Source organism: Triticum dicoccoides, chromosome 1A, assembly GCF_002162155.2.
Source record: "Triticum dicoccoides isolate Atlit2015 ecotype Zavitan chromosome 1A, WEW_v2.0, whole genome shotgun sequence".
Classification (NCBI taxonomy): Eukaryota; Viridiplantae; Streptophyta; class Magnoliopsida; order Poales; family Poaceae; genus Triticum; species Triticum dicoccoides.
In genome coordinates this window covers 378828515-378850880 of record NC_041380.1, presented here as the reverse complement: position 1 = coordinate 378850880, position 22366 = coordinate 378828515, and the positions used below count along the sequence as shown (strand labels likewise).

The window sequence follows — 22366 nt, the reverse complement described above, 5'->3', positions numbered from 1 at the left end:
ACACCCGTTTCTCATACACTACCATGTGGTAGTATATACTCTATATTATTATTTTTAGTATGTTCATATACTATATCTAAGATACTCCAAAGCTGGTTATATGAAAAAATTGCAAGTGAGCTCATAGTCTTATTGTATTTGTGAAATACATACATATTTGTACGTAAAATAGAGTATGCACAAAATATGATACAAACTACCAAAAAGTAGTATATATAGTACCTAAACATTCTTATATACTACATACTACGCGTACATACTCTATGATATATATATAGTGATACTGTTCATCACCCAGAGTGCAAAATAAGTTATTTTTCACCCGAGGTAATTTTACGATTATTTTATAATTAAATTACGTTTGGAAATTCAAATAGTTACATTTTTATTGATTCACTACGTATTTCGGCATAAAAAAATAAAAATATAGGCCATAAGACAAGAAAATTTACAGTTTATGTGTATTTTACACTATGTTTTTATGTTTGTAATTTTACATAACATAAAATATTTTTTACAACGATTATATATTTTCTTACGGTCTCTTTTTACGTCGGAAATAAGACAAAACTTACGGAACATAAAATTACGAGGCATTGATGGTAAAATAGAGGGGGGTGAAGAATAACTATTCCTCACCCAGGGTGACGAATAGCGCGATATATATATATATATATATATATATATATATATGTGTGTGTGTGTGTGTGTGTGTGTGTGTGTGTGTGTGTGTGTGTGTGTGTGTGTGTGTGTGTGTGTGTGTGTGTGTGTGTGAGATTTTTTTAAAACCACCAATTTACAAATAGTTATCAATTCAAAAAAATGTGAATTAAAAAAGGTTCAAAAATTCTAAGAATGGTCACAAATTTGGAAAAAATATTCAAGATATAAAAAATGTTCATGCATTTGAAAATGTTTGAAAACTTAAAAAATGTTCATAAACTCAAAAATGACAAATGTAAAAGATGTTTGTGATCTTGTAACATTTTCATGAGTTTCAAAAAGTGTTCGTGAATTAAAAAATCACAAATTTGAAAAAAATGTTCATGAATTTTTAAAAAGTACGTTGGGGCAAAAAAATGTTCAGTTGAGTTTTAGATCATGCTCGAGCATGCAATTGCATCAAGCAAGTTGTGTGTCAAGGATGGGCATGGAAATGGGTCAGTTGAGTTTTAGGTCATGGGCGAACATGCAACTGGCTCAGGGTAAGTCGTGTGTCAAGAATGGACATTCATCTGGGTTGGTTGAGTTTTGGGTCAAGGGTGGACGTGCAACTTGGTGGAGCGCGAGTTGCATGTCGAGGTGTACATGCAACTGGTTCGGTTGAGCATCTGGGTCATGTGTGAAGATGGAACTTGGTAGGGAAGAGTTGCTTATCGAGTGTAAACTTGCAACCGAGGCAAAAACGGGTCTGGCCGAGTTGCGTATTGTGAGTGGACTTGTAACTGAGACAAAATCAGGTCAGGCCCCTTGTTGCATATCGAGCGTAGTTACAACCGGGAAAATTGATCACGCCCTTGTTGCGTATCGAGTGTGGACTTGCAACTGGGCAAAAAGCCCTCCCCAATTGCATGTCATGGGCGTGGTTGTACTTGTGACTAGGAAACAATGGGTTGGGGCCTAGTTGCATGTAGATGGTGGACTTGCAACTGGGAAAAGAAAAAATGTAGACCCCCAATTGCATATCAAGGGCCGAGTCTCATCTGGGACAAAAAAGGCCAACCCCCAATTGCACGCCAGGGTGGACTTGCGACTGGGACAAAAATGGGTCAATCCCCAATTGCGTATCGTCTCGAGGGTAGAGTTATAACTGGGACAAAATTGGTCGGGCCCCTAGTTTCATACTGAGGGTGGACTTCCAACTTGGACAAAAAACAGGTTGACCCCCAATTGCATGTCAGGGGTTTAGTTCGACTTGCAGCTAGGACCAAAAATGGGTTGGGCCCTAGTTGCATGTTGATGGTGGACTTGCAATTGAGAGAAGAAAAAAGGCGCCCCCCAATTGCATGTCTGGGGTGAAGTTGCAACTAGGAAAAAATTGTTGCCCTCCCCCAGTTGCATGTTGAAGGTGGACCTGCAGTTGGGATAAAAAATGGCTCAGGCCCTCAATTGTGTATCGAAGCTGGAGTTGCAACTTGGAAAATTTTGGCCGGGCCCCAGTTGCATGTCAGGGGTGGACTTGCAACCGGGAGAGAAAAAGGCGAGCCCCTGTTGCATATCGGGGTGGATTGCAACCGGGACAAAAAATGGATCAGGCATCCTAGTTGCAGGGCTGGGTGGACTTGCAACTAGCACAAAAGATGGGCCAGGCTTGGTTGCGTATCAAAGGTGGACTTGTAACTAGGAAAAGAAATGAGGCGGGTCCATTTGCATGTTGGGGGCGGACTTAGAACTGGGACATGATAGGTTGGCCTTCCCAGTTTCATGTCAAGGATGAACTTGCAACTAGGAGATAAAAAATAGATCGGGCCCAGTTGCATGTCGGAGGTGGACATGCAACTAGGACAAAATAGGGTCGACCCCTAGAGTTGCATGTTGAGTATGAACTTGCAACTATAACAAAATAAATGGGCCATACCTAGTTGCGTATCAAGTGTGGATTTGCAACTAGGACACAAAAAATGAGGTGGGTCCATTTGCATGTTGGGGCTGGACTTACAACTCGGGCAGGATGGGTTGACCTCCCCAGTTGCGTCTCGAGCGTGAACTTGCAATTAGGACATAAAAAATGGATCACGCCCAGTTGCATGTCGGAGGCAGACATGCAACTGGGACAAAAAAGGTCGACCCCTAAAGTTACATGTTGAGAACATATTTGCAACTAGGGTAAAATAATGGGCCAAACCTAGTTATGTATCAAGGGTGGACTTGCACCTAGAAAAAAGGACATACTCAGTTGCATGTCGAGGATGGACATGAAATCGAGGCAAAATGAGTCGGCCTCTTAGTTGCATGTCAAGGATGAACCTGCAACTAAGCCAAAAAAATGGATTGGCCCAAGTTGCATGTCGAGGCTGGACTTGCAACTGGTGAAAAAAATATTTTCAAGGATGAGGAGACAAGACACTCACTGCATCATCATTGCATGTCATCTCTTATAGAAAAAATAAAAATAAAATAAACAATAACAAAAACACAAAGACAACCGCAATTCGACCCATTGGAACCCATTCGAGGGGTGCACCGGCAAAAGAAACGAGACTACGAGGGCTCCTATTGGACGCATTCTGCGTCAAACAGCCGCGCGACGCACGCACCGAACCCCCGACTACGCAGGCCCAATAATAGGGCTGCGATGTTAATGTAAAAAAAGCGAGCCTGCAAGGACTCGATCTCTGGACCTCCATGTTGCGAAAAAGAGTAGCTAACCAGTAGACCAAACAAGCCCCGGTGCTAAAAATGAAGCGTGCTTGTATAAGAACTAATACCAATGAAGAATCTCGACAATTTTTTGAGTTTTTTCAAACTTTCCTTCGAAATTCAGATTTTTTTAACAAACGAGCAATGTATCAAAATACGAAGATTTTTTTAACAACTCGGACACATTTTCAAATTTCAAAAAATAAAACAAAAGACATGAACATTTTTCACAGATTTGTGTTTTGAAATTCGTGAAATTTTTCGGAAAACCCGAACATTTATAGAATTTTGAGAACAAAAATTTGATAACGGGAACAAATTTTCAAAAGCACAAACAGATTTTGTGAATAAAAAAAGGAACAAAATTGAAAACAAGAACATTATTTGAAATTGTGAACAATATTTGAAAATGTGATCACTTTCAAACTTGTGAACAAAAATTTAAAAAACTGGAACCTTTTTGGAATCTAAAAAAGTAAATATAAAAAGAAAATGAGACATTTTTAAAATTTGTGAACATTTTGTTTAATCTGTAAACAATTTTTTTGAATTTGTGAACAATTTTTGAAACTTGGAAACATTTTTTAAACATGAACAATCTTCGAAAAGTTGGAACACTTTTTGAAATACCCGAACATTTTTGGAATTTGTGAACAAATTTTGGAAATGGGAACATTTTTTGAAATCCAATTTTTTTTGGGATTTGTGAACAAATTTTTGAAACGAGAACACTTTTTGAAATTCGATAACAAGTTTTTTGATTTTATGGACAAACTGTTGTAAAATGCAAACATTTTCTTACTTTCGAAAAAATGGATTTGTGAATGATTTTTGTAAATCCCATTTTTTTGGAAAAGAGAAAAACGAAAACAAAGAAGAAAGAAAAAAAGTTTACTTTCCGTCAAAGGACGCCATACTCGCCTTGAATGCAAATCTATGGCTCCTCTCCCCCCAGCGCCGCAGCCATTTTCGCCAAGAGGAGAGAGGGAGCGAGAAGAAGAACAGGCGAGACGACGCGCCATGGAGTTCCTCCTGCAGCCAATCTGCAGGTATGCCGCTCCGATGCGATTTCTTGAAGCGTCCGCACGATTTAAAGTTTGTAGGTCAGACTGCTTAGTTCTCTCTGCTTGCAAGCCACAGATCCACTATTTTTGAGGTCGGAAGAGTCTCGTGCCGGAAGATTTGCCGGTAGATGGGACAAGGCGAATGGTGGTGGAGGTGGCGCTGCAGGAGGGTATGGTTTTGAGCGGGTCTGCTGGGCGTCAGGAGCGGCGGCGATGCGGCCAATGACGAATCTGCAGCGCTGCACCGGCAGCGGCGATGAGCGGCGAAGGTCCGATCTGCAGCGAGGCGCTGAGGGCAGCGGTGAGAAAGGACAGCTCGCCTCCCATGTCTGAGCTGTCAACGTGGAAGATGAATCCCCAGGCTCCTGGTTCGAATAAGAGGTGAGGGGAATGGAGTATAAATTTGAACACCATTGTTACTAAATTCAGACTGTATGGTTTATGCATTCTTGCTTGAATTGTTTGCTGGTGGAAAACGATTGTGTGATACGAATTGGTGTTGTTGCTGGTTGGTTTGTACTGTTGCTCCTCTGAAGGATTGTTGCTAGTTTAATCTATGAGTCCTGTATTAAATCCTGATTGCTTACTGCTGCTCCTCTGAAGAATTGTTGGTAGTTTAATCTATGAGTCCCGTATTAAATCCTGATTGCTTACTGCTGCTCCTCTGCAGGTTGCTGGTTATTGATAGTTTAATCTGTGAGTCCCGCATTAATTCCTGATAGCATGATTGCTTAGTGCTGCTCCTATGAAGAATTTGAAGTATTGAATTGTCAGGCCGTCTATGGGCATGCATTGTTGCTTATGATTTTTTGTTCTAGTAATACATGGTTTAATGTATTGGTTACCGTAGTTTGAATTGTAAATTTGTGGTTGGTGGATTAGAATGGTTGACAGAACCATGTGTGATCCATTATCCGGTTGCGGATTGGTGTTGCTGGCCAAGCAGGGCACCTTGTCCAACCCGTGTAAGAGCGTTCGAGAAGGCAGTGAGGGTGTTCGCGGTAAAGCCGACGATTTCTACACCGTGTATTCATGGGAGAAGGGATTTGGGATTAGATATGGGTAAAGTCGGCTAAATGTGCAGAGAACAAAGTGCATGCAGGAAATTTTCTACAGATGTTCGGTAAGGAAGGCTATGTTCGATATTAATGTGTATGTTCGTATGATTTGAATTATATGAAGGTTATGTGAATCTTAAGATCTCTGAAGACATTTTTATTTGAGGAACAAGATCTCTGAAGACATTGTTTATGTTTACAGGGGAAAGCTCGTGTGGAGAGCACAATGTTCTGTCGATGTGAATGCCCAGGATTGATAAGGCTTTTATAGACAGAGGACAATGGGTGGTATATCGCCGAGCAATGGGAGAGTCATAACCATTCACTTTTGCCAAATTTCGGTGAGACAATCCACTGGCCGTCCCACAAGCACATTTATGTGTACAGGAGGGACCTGATAAAACACTTGCGGCAGAATAATGTCAACCTTGCGAAGGTGTATAGCACAGTAGGCAGTTTTTTTGGATCGTTGGAAAATGTGCCATTCACGAAGAGGTCTTTGTGTAATCTGTGTGGCATGATTAGCAGGAAACAATCAGATGATGATGTAAGGAAAACGACGGAGGTGTTTGCAGAAATTGGAGCAAAGGACCTCATTTCACATGCAGAGTTCAGGCTGACAAAGAGGGCAGGATCAAGAACCTTATGTGGGTAAGCGGGAGCAGCAGGTTGCAGTACACGTTTTCGGTGATGTGTTAACATTTGACACAGCCTTTCGGCCTTGGTGTGAATAATCATTTCCAGAGTGTTATCCTGGCTGGAGTGCTTGTGTGTGATGGAACCATCAAGAGTTTTGAATGAGTTTTCTCTGAATTTCTGAGAATGATGGGTGGCGCTGCACCGATAACTATACTTACCGGTAAGTTCTTCATTTCATGGCTGTCATTTATATGGTGGTGTTTTCAAGGCCTAAAAAATATGATCAATGTTGACTTTTAAGAAGTTGCTGCAGCTACAACACTTTGCCTCCTTGCCTAATGGCCCAAGATCCACACATAGGTACATGTTGCTCCTTTGCCTTTTAATCCAGGAAAGTGAAATAACTAGTTTAGGTTTTGTGATAGATTTAGCAAGTGTGAATTTCGTATTACTGTGACATAGTTAGTAGGTGTGAATTTCAGACTAGTGTATGTGTGAATTAGAGAATATTTGACATGGATTCAGATTAGTGTGGGAGTTCTTTGACTCCATGTTGTGTAAATGTTAGTTTTGTTAGCTAGATGATGATGGTCCATGCCTGACAATCCTGTATGTTGCATGTACTACTCATGTTTTGATAGAGAAAAAGGAAAAACAATGAGTTATTGTTGCTGCCATGAAACCCCCAATATGAATGGCATTCATGAAATTACACAGAGAAACTTCTCGCATTAGCAACACTGAGTTGTGAATTTCTTCTTCTTATTAACAACAGATGTATCTGTCTTGTCATCATAAAATAAAATTTGGACCGTCATGGGTCATCTACTCTCTGTGTGTAATAGTAACTTGGACAGACAGAGGGTGAACTGAGATGGGGCTTTGTAATAGTACATATATTTATATACAGGAGAGCTTAAGAAGCGCCAGTGACTGGTTATTAATACTACTAGATGTAGTTGATTTTCAGGTTGTCCGTCAATGTTTTAGTCTTTTAGTTATGTTGTTGGGTGCTTGTACTCTGCCTCAATTGTTCTGCCACAAAGCACAAGCAAGCTGCGGTTTCTAGTGTGAGAGTCTACAATGCTAGTCATCTTTAAAATGTTTTCATTTTTAGCTGAGATATTTTGTCACTATAGTACTCCTTCAGTACATAAACCTGCCATGGAAATGTTTGATTGCAGCCCAGAAATCAGCCTTGCCATGTAGTAACATGCAAACCATAGTTCAGCCACAATATGTAGGGAAATGTTTGGTTAACAGTATTTTTTTTCTGGAGAAATAGCCTAGCAAGGACAACGGAACTAGTAAGAAGAAAATGGCTGCGCAAAAGTTTCATCACTTAATTTACTTTTCGGCGTTCTGAAGTTGTAGAGCACACGACCATTAGTCATGCGCACTGCTGCTGCAATCTCTTTTGGTTCTTCCTGAAAGTCTAAAGAATTTCACACGTCAAACAGCTTGTCCACTAGTGCCTTGTCTTTGTATCTTTCTCCTGATTACGAAAACGCTTATGAGCATCCAAGAATGGTACTACTGCTAGAAACTTAGCACGATCATCCTGATTTTCTGTTTTTGATACAGTAATGGTGTCGTCTTTTGGTTGTTCTCCTTTGACATAACAATGATGTTGGTTCTCTTTTGGTTGTTCTACAATAGGCATTTTGCAAGGCATGTAGACAAGTCGATCCCCCTTTTCATTCTAGCATGATGCACTTTGTTGGAATTCTGAAGATTAATGTGTCATTAGTGCTCCTATGAATTCTGAAGCAAAACAATAGGCAGCAAGAAACCAAGCATCACCCTGGTTGTCCTATGAATTCTGAAGATTAATGTGTCACGAGTACTCTGTACTCATATATGTGGAGTTGTCAGCATTGAGGGCATTATCTAAAGATTATTATTCTGCTATTCCATCTAAACTGTAGTTACCTTATTCTGCAATGTTCAGGGACCATGCTGTAATTTTGTTTTTCTTACGGGTCTTTGTGCAAGCTGTACTGAATTTCCAGATTTAATATAATGCAGCTCCAGCCGATGCTATATGTTATGGGAATTTTCAGGGACCATTTTATCTTTAATTTTCATTGATCATGTTATCTGAATTTGGACTGAGCTGATGCAGCTCTAGCTGATGCCTAGCCAATGTGTAGTGTCCGCTGGCAGGTGCATGCTGTCTAATGCGGGCTGTCGCAAACTCCCACGCTGATTATAGTGCTGTGGCAATGGACCTTAGGTTATAGCAGGTGGAATGTAGTTGCAGGCCAATCAAACTCAAGAATTATCTATTGTCATGTTTTGCGGATGTTCATGTATCCGACTATTACTTTCAGGACTTGGTAACGATGGAGGTACTGTAACAATTGCTGTATGATGGGTGAAACATGGAAAATATGTTTAAATTAGTTGCAGCCGAGTATTGATTTTTTTTCATGTTTTGCTCTAAACAATGATGGTTCATCTGCGTCAGATTATTTTGCTGATGCTGAGTTTTGCTCTGGACTATGCCTGCAGATTCCTAGGGGAATTTAGAATGCAAGCACCATGGCATGTGTGCTGAGGAAGGTGTTTGTTTTTCATTGTGTGGTGGGTGCTTGCATTTAATGCCTCGCTTATGCTGTCATTTCCTTCAACGGTGAGTTTGCCCTCACATACTTGTTTAAATTTTTGAATTTCGAACATAAAAGGAAGCTGCGTGTCCACCCAGGTTCAGCTTGTCCAACCCCCATAGGACAAAACGAAATGAAGCTGTTGGATTGGAAGCACACATGGTGAAGAGTTGGAAAACAAAAACGAAGGTGCCGTGGATAATTAAATGTGTAGGAACAGTGATCATGTCTGGCAGCAGTAGTATTTTTACTTAAACCGATGCTTACACGAGATTACAGACAAAAAAACACTAGGGCTAATGATAAAGGACTTAGCGCTTAGTACCAAAATCTATTTGGGATTACATATGTTCGTAGTACATCTTGGACGCTGCCACCTGGCTCTACTTAGCTAGAAAGAAATACTAATTGTTATGCTGCCCGAAAATCAGAACCAACCACGCTAACACAAGCACCAGGTTGCTGCCGGCCAGGAGCACCAAATACGCGATGAGAGTCAGACGAGCAACACCACGAAGAACCGGAGTGAGGGGCCGACTGCAGAATCTGTGGCTGAGGACGTACATGTGCAGCTTGGTGGTTGATCTGTGTTTCGTCGGGGAAAGGCTGCTCCCGACGAGATCTGTGTTGGAGAGACGACGATGGATGCACGGACAACAGCGGCTGCTGCAATCCGTGCACGTGGGGCAGGTCATAGCAACTTAGCTTCGGCAGGTAAGTGTCGGTGGATCTCATGAAGCCGCTAGTCTAGCCTGCGCGCATGGTGGAGAAGAAGGTAAATCTAAGAGCGGAGTGCACATATTAAGTGATTGGAGCAGAAATCTTACATCCTTGTTTACGCACATGTAGAACCGGGCTCCGGCCCGCGAGACAAAGGTGACGACCTTGCCGCCGCAATCCGGGAAGGGATGAGCAGGAGCTTCCTCTCATGCCTCATGGTACGAGGAAGAAGCTGATGAGCACATGGCCTCGGTCTGGTTTCTTGCAGCGAGGTTGTATGGTATAAGGAGAGAGGAGCAGGAAGGATCGAGAGGAGGGTGGGTGGTAGGTGAGACACAGTAGATAAGATGGCCAGTGGACGGTGGCCGTTATGGTCTCAGGCCCGAGCCGTGGCCCAGAACATGGCAGCGCGTCTGAGCCGGTTTGGGGCGGGACGACTACAGTGGCTTTATGTGGGGTAGGTAGATAGGCCCTGGGAGAGATATACTAATAGGAACTAGAAGAACGCCCGTGCGTTGCAACGGGCCACATTACTTTAAGAGTTCAATATTAATCGTGTTAATAATACATTTAATATTCTCATACATATCAAGTGACACTGGTAACCTTTTTTGTCAATTTAGCAACGGGCTCAGTTGCAACGGGCTCTTTATACATATCAGACAACTCGCTACTACTTAAACTACAACTATGGCTACCAATATTTTTTTGTCAATTTAGCTCAGCAATAGTGCCTGGCTTAATAGACTGCTTTGCATTCACCCCCTCAGAAGACAGAGAGAACCAACTCAACATGTCAGAAGATTAACAGAAATTTCATTTGTATGGCATGAACATATAGCAGGAGCACCAACACATAGATCAGCAGAGAGCAGAGCACAGCATGCACACACTCGGGCCATCTATATCATACACACACAACAACGCACACACGCATCACGCTGGCATACACATACAGAAAAGCAGGCACACACGCATCATGCGCATTGGCCGGTGCGACGCACGCAGAGCAAGTACGTACGCACGGAGAGCAAGCTAGCAAGCACGCACGCGTCCAACCCCGCCGCTGCATGCGCTGGCAGAAGGTGAGACAGCAAGAGAGACTGCACATTGAAGCTGTCCATGCAAGGCTGGAGGTGCTGAGCCGGTGACGACGGTGTTAGGACGGCGCTTGATTCGTTCCCGGTGGCGTGGAGCTTGGGGCGGCAACGCGGCGATAGCTAGTGCTCGGGGATGGGGGTTTGGGGCGGGGGCAGTCGACCCGATGGCTGACGAAGTTAACGGGCTCGGGCGGCTGGAAATTCGGCGGGTGGCGGCGGCACGGCACGAGGATGGGATAGGCGGAAAACCTAGCGGGCGTTCAACTACCAATACTCACGCCTTTTTTAGGGGAAATGCTTGTGAAAATAACGTGCGACGACGACTTAGCGAGCGAATTCCCTTAAAAAAGACATAGCGAGCAGATTCCCTTAAAACTGGTAGGAATGGATACGATTGATGACATTGATAAATAGTGGTGAATGTTGGCCTAATTTACTATCATCATGCATGGAAACGAATCATCAAGAAAAAGAATACTTCCTATTACTACACTCATAGGAAGCTTCCTAATCTCTGCTACCAAACAGTTTCTGCCCAAACAAGGAAGGAAAGTTATGGACGTGATTCGGAAGGAAACAAACGTTATGAAGATTAATTGTGATTGATTGTGATTGATTCTTTTACATAAAGACATTACTAAATAATTTGCGTCAGTATGGAAAGTTCTGATCCGTTCAGTTTTTTTCGTTGTATGAGAGGGTGAAGTGAAAATAAATCGATGAAGTGGGGGAGGCGACGAAAAAAATCTATGACGGTTAACCTACGAAAAAAAACCGGACGAAAGTGGTGGGACGAAAAATAACCTGGAAGCGAGACTACCAACTGCTCCATTAGGAGTAGAGATACATAAAAAATACACAGGGCGTTGCGAATCGTAGTGCCACGGGACGACTGAGATATCCAGTGCATCTGAGCTCGAGCTCAGAATAGCACTTTCCGAGTATATACGCGTATATATGAACGCTTGCATTTGTAATGCGTTAAAATAAAAAGCACGTGTACATGGACAATTGCTAAACTGACACGAAACTTATACTGGAGCTACTTCATAGCTAATGTGTCTGGAGTAGCTATTAGATGTGGTGGATGATTTAAATGTGACATATTTATTTTTATCTAGATGTTTTAAAAAAAAGATTACCTCCGGCCTTTGCATCTTTTGCGATACATGCATCTATTTTATTAATTATTTATAAAGATCTTACAAAATAATACATCAGATAGATTGAAGCCATCATCTTAGCAACAACTGTCGCTACTCCTATCTATTTGATAAAGGGGTGCCGATAGTCCGAGCCTAATACCAAACAAATATCGTACCAAAGTCTAATATCAAAAGCCGGAGGCCCTAACCAAGCCACATACTGGGTTTGGGAAACAAACCGGTCCGACGCACTCTCATATGTCGTCGCCGCCGTCTTCCATCAATCCATCTTCAGAGCAGAAACTAACGCACTGACCTTGCCAGACCTTTCTACCATCGACGCCATCATGACGCTAGACAGCGTCCTCCTCCTGTGCGAGTCCATCTTCACGCATCGGACACCGAGTCTCCACCGCGCTATGCCGCCGAGATCCGACGCCATCAATAAGTAAGATGAAACACCACTCCACCAAAAAAGCCAACCACTGGTCCCTCGAGCCCGTGTACACCTCCAAGAATGACGCCCCAAGGGAAAACGGCACCAGAGCGCCACCGTCATCTGATCTACTGATCTAAGATTTCCTCTAGAGGTAGCGGACAGAGGTCTGGAACTTCTCCACGGCGATGCCTTCAAGAAGGTAACGCCACAAAAAAGAGTGCCGCCATCGCCGGTCTTGGCAGCAAGCCGAGAACGAGGTTTTCACCTGGATCCGCTCGACGAACCTCCGTCTCGCATCGTGCGCACGGACCACCACCAATCTCCGCCGCCCCGGAGTGAGCAAGCCACTCTGGCGAGATCAGATCTGACCGGAGGGCCAACCACGCCCGCAACCGACTAGTTCACCAAAGCCCTCCACGCAGCCGCCGATCCGAGGTGCTGTAACGCCGCGCCATCCGCCGCCAAGACGAGCCACCGCCGCGGAGGCTTAGATCCGGGGCGCACTTTCACTCGCCCGGGTGCGCCGCGCCACCCTCACGCGTGAGAAGGAGAGGCTCCTCCGCCACCGCTGTCAGCCGCCTGGGCTTAGCCGGGCGGCTTCCTTCAGCGGCTGCGGAGGGCAGGGATGGGAGGAGGAGTGACCGGTGGCTAAGGTTGGGGCCCCTCAGCCGCCCGCACGGGGGTGACGGAGGGGAGAGGAAGGGAGGAAGCTGCTGTGTGGTGGCGGCGGCGCTGCTGCTAGGTTAGGTCGCGTAGGCTAGGTTCCTTGGCGTTCAGCGGAAAGATTGGCCTTGCAAATCTGTTCTAAATGTCCATACATGGCGAAAAGTTGCATTGGTTGAACGTCAAACAATTTGAATTGTTGTATGCGGTTTAAATTAATTTTATTTGCAACATTAATCTGTTCATGGATTCCTAATGAAGTGGTAGGTATGAGAGGAGGCGTAGGACGACAAACCATGATGCATGCAATGAGAAGCAACCTAAACTTAGCGCTAGAGCTACAGGGTGACCACTGACGAGACAGTAGACGATCGACCAAGATTGCTGGTTGCTGCTAGCAGCCAGTGAGGAGATGATATCGATGGAGCTGCAGCTAGAGCTGGAGTAAAGCGAATTTAATGGTGGAATCTTTGTCTGACAGTTGTGAATTAAAAGCCCATATGATCTATCCATCTATCTGCTGCTATGTGTGTCTTGGTGTTGAATGCAGAGCAGAGCTCCGATCTGATGCAGGATGGACGCGGGGCGGTGGGACTTTTCTTTTTTGCGCCGAGCTAGAAACATAGATGTAATAATACCCTGATCCATTAGCGAATGTTCATATATGTGACCCTAATGTGATTAGTCATACATAGCGAGTTTAGTTGTTAGAGTCTGACAAGCACACATATACACTTTTATGTTCCAGACACATTACCTACCAGTTAACCTTTTTACATGAAGCGAGAACGCCAGTGCAAGAGAGAATGTTATGAAATTTGGGTCGTCTGCCCAGCAAGAGAAACGCTAAGCATAGAGTGATTTTGGACATGGTGTTACAATATATGACTTGAATTAATTCAGGCTAGAAAAATATTGGTAGATTTATAAACTAGAACTCAGGAAGTAGAAGTTCCGCCCAAGTTACGGCACAACAGAATGACTCACCCTTTCGGAAGGGTTTGATGAGGACAAATGTGGCCCTCTTTAATAGGGGTAAGTTTATCATTGGAGACTGTTAGTCCACGGGATTTTGGGAGCGTATCTAGCTTAGGAATACACCCTTAGTTCTTCAATATCCGTCTCTTTATAATATTGCACAATATAAGGCGGCGTATGTTGGTACAATATTAAGGATGACTCCTTTAAGTATACAATTCAGGAGAGCTCTGACTGAGGGTAAATGAAACGCCTGGATGCATTTATTTTATAGGTTAATAAATGTTACCTTGATTAATAAATTAGACATGTTCCAGTGGAGGTTGACTCCTTTGGGGAAGTTTTCTGTTAAATCTATATACATGGATTTGATTAATAATACTGGGTTATTTTTAGATTAAAGCATATCTGGAAAACCAAAGTGCCTTTGAAAATAAAAATTTATATGGCTAAGATAATCTAGCTAAGCGCATGTGGCAAGGTGGTAAATAATGTTGTTTCTGTGATCAAGAGGAAAGTTCACCGTTTGTTTCTTGCATGCCCTTTGACTACTTTACTATATGGCGTACGATTCATGTGGCTTTTTTGTCTACCTCCACGTACAAGTATATCAAATATATTTGGCAACTGGTTGGGTGGGGTGTAGCCTAATCATAGGGCACGAATCCGAGTGGGAGTTTATCCCTTGCTTTGGGTTGTATGGAACTGTCAGCATGATCATATGTTTAACAATAAAACAATTCACAATTTTTTGCATGCCATCTTTAGAGCCACATGATGGATCCATACATGGTCCTTACTACAACATGTAGAAGCTTGGGAGTTTATGGTATCTGGGTGCAACCACCGGTAGATGGTAGCATGTGATACATATAACCGGTTTGGATGGCGGTCCAATAGTATGGTATGCGTAGGTATGTATCCCTATTTTAGACAATTGTAGTTGTTTAACTTTTAGTTGTTACTACTTTCGTTCTGGAACTTGGTACTTGCACTTTTTTTAATAAATGGTTGCATGCATATAAATGATGCAGAGCCGGGGTATGCGTCCTTTAAAAACAAATTAGCAGGGTCTGCAATCGTGAAAAACATCATAGATGAGTGTCAATCCAACTTTGAAGACAATCAACATTCTTTCTTTTCACTCTATGCCCCATAAGGATCAGATCTTGCTTCAAAAGATGTTTCCATGTGTTGAGAGCAAGCGATTCCGTTTTAAAAATCTTGCCATTTCTCTGAGACAAAATGTCCCAACTTCTAGAATAATGACAAAGAGCAATTCCTTTAGGCATGAGTTGGAAAGCTAGGACCACTTCATTATATATGGAAATTCCTTTCAACTTGCTGGGAAGAATGAAATTCCAATAGTTTGAGCCATGTCTCATTCCCAGAAAAGATCCATTCTAGCTTCCTTCATTCCTTGGCATGCACTGATCGATCTTATTCAATAATGGATGGATGGATGGATGCTAGCTCGATCGTCTCATTACTTCACTAGTTAGTTCCCCATTGTACTAAGACCCAATCACCTTTAAGAAAGTTTTTCCTGTAGTACCTAAATCAACTATTTTTAGGTTTGAAAATTTCTGGATGCAAATCGGGGGATTTAAAGACACTGTCAAACAAATTCAAGAGCAAAACATTCAGGTTTATGATAATGCTAAAAGGATCATTGCTAAGTTCAACAGGCTCAAGAAGGTTTGAAGAATTTGGCTAAAAATATTTCTTAGCTAAGCATTCCCATTAAAGCTACCAATAAAGTAATATTTTTCTTCCACTCTATGGAGTAGTTTAGACCTCTAACTGATATTGAGTGGAATGGCATGGATTTTCTCAAAGAACCTTGGTTCACTTGCTCAACCTACAGAAGATATGTTGGCAGCAGAGGACTACCATAAGATGGGTCAAATTCAGTGAAGCCGATTCTAAATACTTCTAGGTTAAAGCTATTTTAAAGTACATGGTTAATCATATAGACAGTCTGCAAGATGAGTTAGGAAATAGTCACAAAGGACATCAAACCAAAGCTGCCATCCTCTGGAGATCTTTTTAGCAAAGGCTCAGCACATCTGTTCCTATTCATAATCTCCTCAACTTAGATGCTTTGCTAAACAAAAGAACAAATCTGTCTGAGTAAGCGCCTTTTCCTAAATATGAAATTGACTCTGTAATTATGGAGCACCCTCTTGACAAATGTTGGCCCGAACTACTGAGACCAGAGGGTCGTGGCTACCCGCTACTGATAGTACTTGCACTCAGCTCACTAGTAACACACACTCACTAGTGCAAGGCAAGACACACACACGAGGAGGAAAAACGCTCACGGGATACTAGTTGTATGAAGCTCAAAATGCTTGGAATGGAATGCCTTACAGCAACGGAGCTCGGCTCCTTATATAGGCTAGCGAACCGACTATGGTACGTAACGGGTGACGTCAAGCACATGAGTGAGCTCATGGCTTACGTATATTTCCTTAGCTACTAAGGCTACAGCAGTTGCAGTCATTTATTCATTTTTCACTGCTGCCGACATGCAACCATGCATGCATCTGAGACTAGCTACGTAAATGCTGCTGCTGCCATTGTGTGCACTGGAAGACCAAGGTTGACTCAACATTCTCCCCCTCAACCTTGTAGAAGGAGCTTGGTGTCGATGATCCCGACCTTGTCGCGCAGCTCTTGGAACCGGACACGACCAAGTGACTTGGTCAGGATGTCCGCCTTCTGTTCACCAGTCCTGATGAACTCCACGATCACCGAGCCTTTCTCGACGCAGTCACATATGAAGTGATAGCGGAGATCGATGTGTTTGCTGCGGTCGTAAAGCACTGGATTCTTACAGAGGGAAATCGCCGACTTGTTGTCGACGAAGATGAGGGCAGGGGCGGTGTCCTGATTCAGCATCTCGCCGATAAGGCAAGCAAGCCAAATGCCTTGACAGGCTGCTGTAGCTGCCGCGATGTACTCCGCCTCGCACGAAGATACGGCGACAACCTTCTGCCTCACCGATTGCCAGCTGACGGGACTATTCCCGAGAAGGAATAGTATGCCCGAGGTGCTCTTCCGGGAGTCCACGTCACCAGCGTGGTCAGAGTCGCTGTATCCGACCAAGCTTTCGCCGTCGCCACGATGATACACGCATCCATGCGTGAGCGTACCCGCGATGTACCGGAGCAGGTGCTTGACAGCAGCGAGGTGATCGCTTGCCGGGGCTTCCATGAACCTACTCAGGTACCCGACAACGAACGTGATGTCCGGTCGGGTGTGCACGAGGTACCTAAGACTCCCGATGATGCTACGGTAGAGTGTAGCATCCACCGCCTTCTCGGAGCTCTCCTTGCTGAGCTTCAGCCGTGCCTCCATTGGAGCGTGCACGGCATGACAGTCTTTCATGCCTGCTCGCTCGAGCATCTTGGTGGCGTAGGCCGTCTGCGTGATCGTGATGCGACCACCCTCCTGGTTCACCTCCAGCCCGAGGTAGTAACGGAGCAGCCCAAGGTCGCTCATGCTGAAGAGACGATGCATCTCTCCCTTGAAGCGTTGAACCTCTTTAGGCTCTGCCCCGGTAATGACCAAGTCGTCGACGTAGATGCCGACGATGAGCAGCGTGTTCGCGGTGCCACGCGAGTACACACCATGCTCAGAAGCGTTGCGTGAGAACCCAAGGGATGCGAGGCTTGCATCGAGCTTGGCGTTCCACGCCCTTGGGGCTTGCCGGAGACCATACAGGGCCTTGTGTAGTCGATACACGCCCTGCTCGTGGCCCTTGGCAACGAACCCGGGTGGTTGGGAGACGTACACCTCCTCGTTAAGGTCGCCGTTGAGAAACGCCGACTTGACGTCCATGTGGTGTACCTCCCACCCGCGGTGAGCGGCCAGGGCAAGGATGAGCCGCACCGACTCCAGCCTTGCCACCGGAGCGAAGACTTCCTCGAAGTCCACTCCCTCACGCTGCACGTAGCCCTTTGCGACGAGGCGCGCCTTGTGCTTGACAATGGCACCATGCTCGTCCTTCTTCACCTTGAACACCCACTTGAGCCCGATGGCTCGGTGCCCAGCAGGCAGTGTGGTGAGTGTCCAAGTGGCGTTGTCGTTGATCGACGCCAGCTCGTCCAACATCGCGTGGCGCCAGCAATCCTCTTGCTCGGCCTCCGCGAATGTGGTCGGCTCCTCGCCGGCCATCAGATGCAAGACGTCGTCGTCATCAACATCCTCTTCCTCGGGCTGTTGCGGTGTTGCCACAGCCTCGTCGAGGAGATCCCCCATGCGCCGAAACCTGTGGGGGGCGCCAACACTGTCGTCGGCGTCGAACAACTCCGACCTTGCTGTTGGTGGGGTCGCGAACAGCCTCCCGGGAACCACCTTGCTTGATGTCGGGGTGTCTGGGGACACCATACCCAGGGACGGTGTTCTCGGGGTTGCGGTTCCCGGATCCACACCTCCCGGGCTTCCCAGCGTGGCAATTCCCGAGGTCTTGCTTCTCGGGGTTGTAGAGTACATCGGGTACTCCACAGTGAAGGAGCTGCTTGCCGGGGCCTCCCCCGACGCCTCCCATGTCCATCGCGCGTCTTCGTCGAAGATGATGTCGCGAGAGACATGTACGCGCTTTGAGACGGGGTCGTACATCTTGTACGCCTTAGAGCCCGTCTCGTAGCCCATGAACACCATTGGGGTGCTCCTGTCGTCGAGCTTCTTCAGCTGTGGGCGCGTCGTCTTGACGTGCCCGACGCAGCCAAAGGTACGAAGGAAGCGTACATCGGGCTTCCTCCCATACCACGCCTCGTAAGGCGTCTTTTCGTCGACGCTCCTTGTGAAGGAGCGGTTGAGGATGAAGACGGCCGTGAGCACGGCCTCCCCCCAATACGTGCTCGGCACCTGCTTTGCCTTGAGCATGCAGCGTGCCATCCCAAGCATTGTCTGGTTCCTCCGCTCGACGACGCCATTTTGCTGCGGCGAGTAAGGGGCTGTGAGGTGACGTTGCACCCCTTTCTCGTCGCAGTGCTTGTAGAACGTGGTCGACGTGAACTCACCGCCACGGTCCGTGCGCAGCACGCGCAGCTTGTGGCCACACTCGACCTCTGCTGCCGCTTGCTGCTTGACGATGGCTCGCTCCGCCTCATCCTTGGAGGCGAGGAGCAGCACCCACATGAACCTACTGTAGTCGTCGACGAGCAGCAGGATGTAGCGACGCCCTCCTGGCGTTGCCGGGGTGATTGGGCCGCAGAGGTCCCTGTGGACCAGCTCCAGGGGTTTCTGCGCCCGATAGCGTGCCTTCTCGGGAAACGGCAGACGCCGCTGCTTCCCGCCAAGACATGCATCACACAGCTTGTCGGCGTGCTCGATGTGAGGTAGCCCACGAACGAGGTTGCCTCGCGCCATCTTTCGCAACCCGTCGAAGTGCTGGTGTCCTAGCCTGGCATGCCAACACCACGCATCGGATACATGGCCCACGGCAAGGCACACAGGATGCACGGGTTGAAAGAAGAATTTGTAGAGGCGGTTCGGCGAGCGGGTAACCTCGATGAGCAGCCTCTTCTGCTGGTCGTGCACGGTGAGAACACCGCGCCGGATGCCGATGTCGAACCAGCCCTCGTCGAGTTGTCCAACACTCACAATGCTGCTCGTGAGCGCCGGGATGAAGTAGACGTCCGTGAACGCTCTGTGATCACCCCCTTTGTCGGCGAAGACGACGGTCCCGCGCCCGTGGATCTCCACCATGGATCCGTCCGCGAACCGCACCTTCCCGGTGATTGAGCGGTCCAGCTCCGCGAACGCATCGATCGAACCAGTCATGTGGTTCGTGGCGCCGGTGTCGAGGAACCAACCCTCGCTTTGCTTGCCGCCTGCAAGCGTGGGTGTGGTCACGGCTCTCTCCTCGTTGAGGAAGACGTAGCCGCACGCACATGCCGTTGTCAGGGAGCCATCTCCCGACAACACGGTGGACCCCGAACACTTTGTTGTCGGGGTGTGGCTGACCTGAGTCTCCGTGCGCTCCTGCACGGAGTCGATGGTCGCCAGCATCATGGTCGGAGCATGGTCCGCCATATGCGTCTTGCCGCGCCAACTTGCGCGATCTTGTCGGGTCCCCAGGTTTTCGGGGACGCCGTCGCCGGGGTGTGGCTCCCCCACACCCGAGCCTTCATCGCCTCCCAGTCGACAGGCCCCGAGAACGTCATTGTCGAGGTGTGGCCTGTCACTGGAGTGATGGTTCCCGTGGACGGGCTCCGTGCCTCCTGCACGGAATGGGTGGATGTCGGGGCCGTGGTCGTGGGAGACGCTGAGCTCTCCTGCACGGGCTCGACTCTTGCCAGCATCATTGCCGGCCCACCATCCACGTCAGCCTGGACGAGGTTTGCCGTTGCCGCGGCTGCCTCGTCGGCTTTCCTCCTGTGGCAATCCCGGATCCAGTGACCCGGCATGTTGCAGTAGCGGCACTTGCCACCGTTGCCAGCGCCTCGCCCTGCCTGGCTTGGCCTGCGACCGCGGTTGCCGCCACCGCTCTAGGCGCAGCCTCTGCCTCTGCCGCGACCTCTGCTTCCCGTGGGGGCGCCTCCCCCACTGCCGGAAGAGCCGTCGCGGCCGCGCTGCTGAAGCTGCGCGTCCCACTGCTCCCTGGTGAGCAGTAGTTCGCCGCCAGCACGGTTGTTGGCGTCGTCGCCACGCTCCTCGACGACCTTCAGCCGCCCTACTAGTTCCTCGATCGTCATGGTGGAGAGATCCACCAAGCTCTCGATGGACCAGGCCAGTTGCTTGTACTGCCTGGGGACGACGCGGAGAAACTTGAGAATCACCATCTTGTTGTCGATGGGATCTCCGAGCGTTGTGAGCTCGTTGACGAGACCTTGCAGCCGCAAGGCGAAGTCATCGACTTGTTCACCGGCCTTGAACCGGATCTCCTCGTACTGGAGGCGCAAGGTCTGGGCCTTCGACTCCCGTACGCGCTCCACGCCGATGCGCAGAGTCTTGATGGTCTCCCATGCTTCCTTGGCCGTCTTCTTGGCGCCAAGGGTGAGCACCATCTCCTCTGGGACGGAGCGCAAGATCGCCTCCATCGCCAGCCGATCCTCCTCGTACTCGACATCGCCGGTTTCCACAGCTTTCCACATATGCCGCGCCTCCATGATGACTTTCATCATGGCCGACCAACTGGGGTAGTTGGTCCGCGTGAGGAGGGGGAAGGAGGTGCTGGACATGCCCACGTCTCGCACGGAGCGTGGCGCACCTAGCTCACCTCCCGGCCTGCCTCGCAGCGCGAGCGCGTCCACCGCACGGGTGTCCTTAGCCGAGCTCTGCTCGGCGGTCTTGGAACCGTCATCGGCGACGCCTCCTTTCGGCATATGCTTTGGCATAACCCGAGGCTCTGATACCAATTGTTGGCCCGAACTACTGAGACCAGAGGGTCGTGGCTACCCGCTACTGATAGTACTTGCACTCAGCTCACTAGTAACACACACTCACTAGTGCAAGGCAAGACACACACACGAGGAGGAAAAACGCTCACGGGATACTAGTTGTATGAAGCTCAAAATGCTTGGAATGGAATGCCTTACAGCGACGGAGCTCGGCTCCTTATATAGGCTAGCGAACCGACTATGGTACGTAACGGGTGACGTCAAGCACATGAGTGAGCTCATGGCTTACGTATATTTCCTTAGCTACTAAGGCTACAGCAGCTGCAGTCATTTATTCATTTTTCACTGCTGCCGACATGCAACCATGCATGCATCTGAGACTAGCTACGTAAATGCTGCTGCTGCCATTGTGTGCACTGGAAGACCAAGGTTGACTCAACAACAAAGCCCCTGGGCCAGATGGATTCAACACACACTTTGTTAATTAAGCATGGTTGGGATATTATTACCCTTGTTTTTCATGCTCTAATTGAGGACATATTTCATGGTAAAATCAGGCTGCATAGTTCCTACATCACACTCATCCCCAAGAAGGATTCCCATATTTCCGCCAATGATTTCAGGCCTATTTCTTTGTTAAACTGTTCAATCAAGATAATCACCAAAAATTTGACAAACAGGTTGCAAAAGGTTATTCTCAGTATTGTCCACACCAATCAACAGTACACACCAATCATTTTGAATGAAGCAATGCACAATGATCTCGACAATACACACATTGCTACTCATCCTTGCCCTGATTTTCCAGCGATACAATATGCTGATGATACAGTCCCGATAATGAATGCCTGTGAAACTCAACTCCAGCAAGTGAAAAATCTTGTGATGCGTTTCTATGTGTACACTTGTTTGAGAGTGAACTTTGATAACTCAGTGATGGTCTCAATCAATACTGGCCCTGATAAGATGCAAGTTTTGGCTGGTAATTTGGGCTGCAAATTGACAGTTTCCCTTTTACATACATGGGCCTCCCCCTGTCTGACCAAACCAAAAATGGAAGATTTTGTTCTTGTTGGAAAAGAATTCGCAGGAGGTTGGCTGGCTGCTCCACTTTGCTATACTATGAAGATAGGACTATCCTTATCAAATGTGTGTTTTCTAGCCTTCCAACTTTCTTCATGAGCACATTAACTATTTCTGCTGGGGTTTTGGAGCAAAACAATAAATATTTTAGGCACT

The 22366-nt window shown here is 46.8% G+C and overlaps 2 long non-coding RNA genes across 9 annotated transcripts; one reads left to right on the top strand and one right to left on the bottom strand.

The window, feature by feature from the left end:
- The first annotated feature begins 4252 nt into the window (after positions 1-4252).
- LOC119274513 lies at positions 4253-8962 on the top strand. 8 transcript variants are annotated; one of them, XR_005135187.1, is made up of 6 exons: positions 4253-4409; positions 4501-4805; positions 5685-6341; positions 6435-6481; positions 8636-8756; positions 8829-8962. It is a non-coding gene; the product is annotated as an uncharacterized LOC119274513 (long non-coding RNA). The 8 variants fall into 8 exon arrangements; XR_005135191.1 differs by having other exon boundaries at positions 6426-6481; XR_005135190.1 differs by having other exon boundaries at positions 8835-8947.
- LOC119274505 lies at positions 8957-9861 on the bottom strand. The gene is made up of 2 exons (XR_005135184.1): positions 9558-9861; positions 8957-9482 (listed from the first exon to the last, which is right to left on the bottom strand). It is a non-coding gene; the product is annotated as an uncharacterized LOC119274505 (long non-coding RNA).
- Between the last annotated feature and the right edge of the window lie 12505 nt (positions 9862-22366).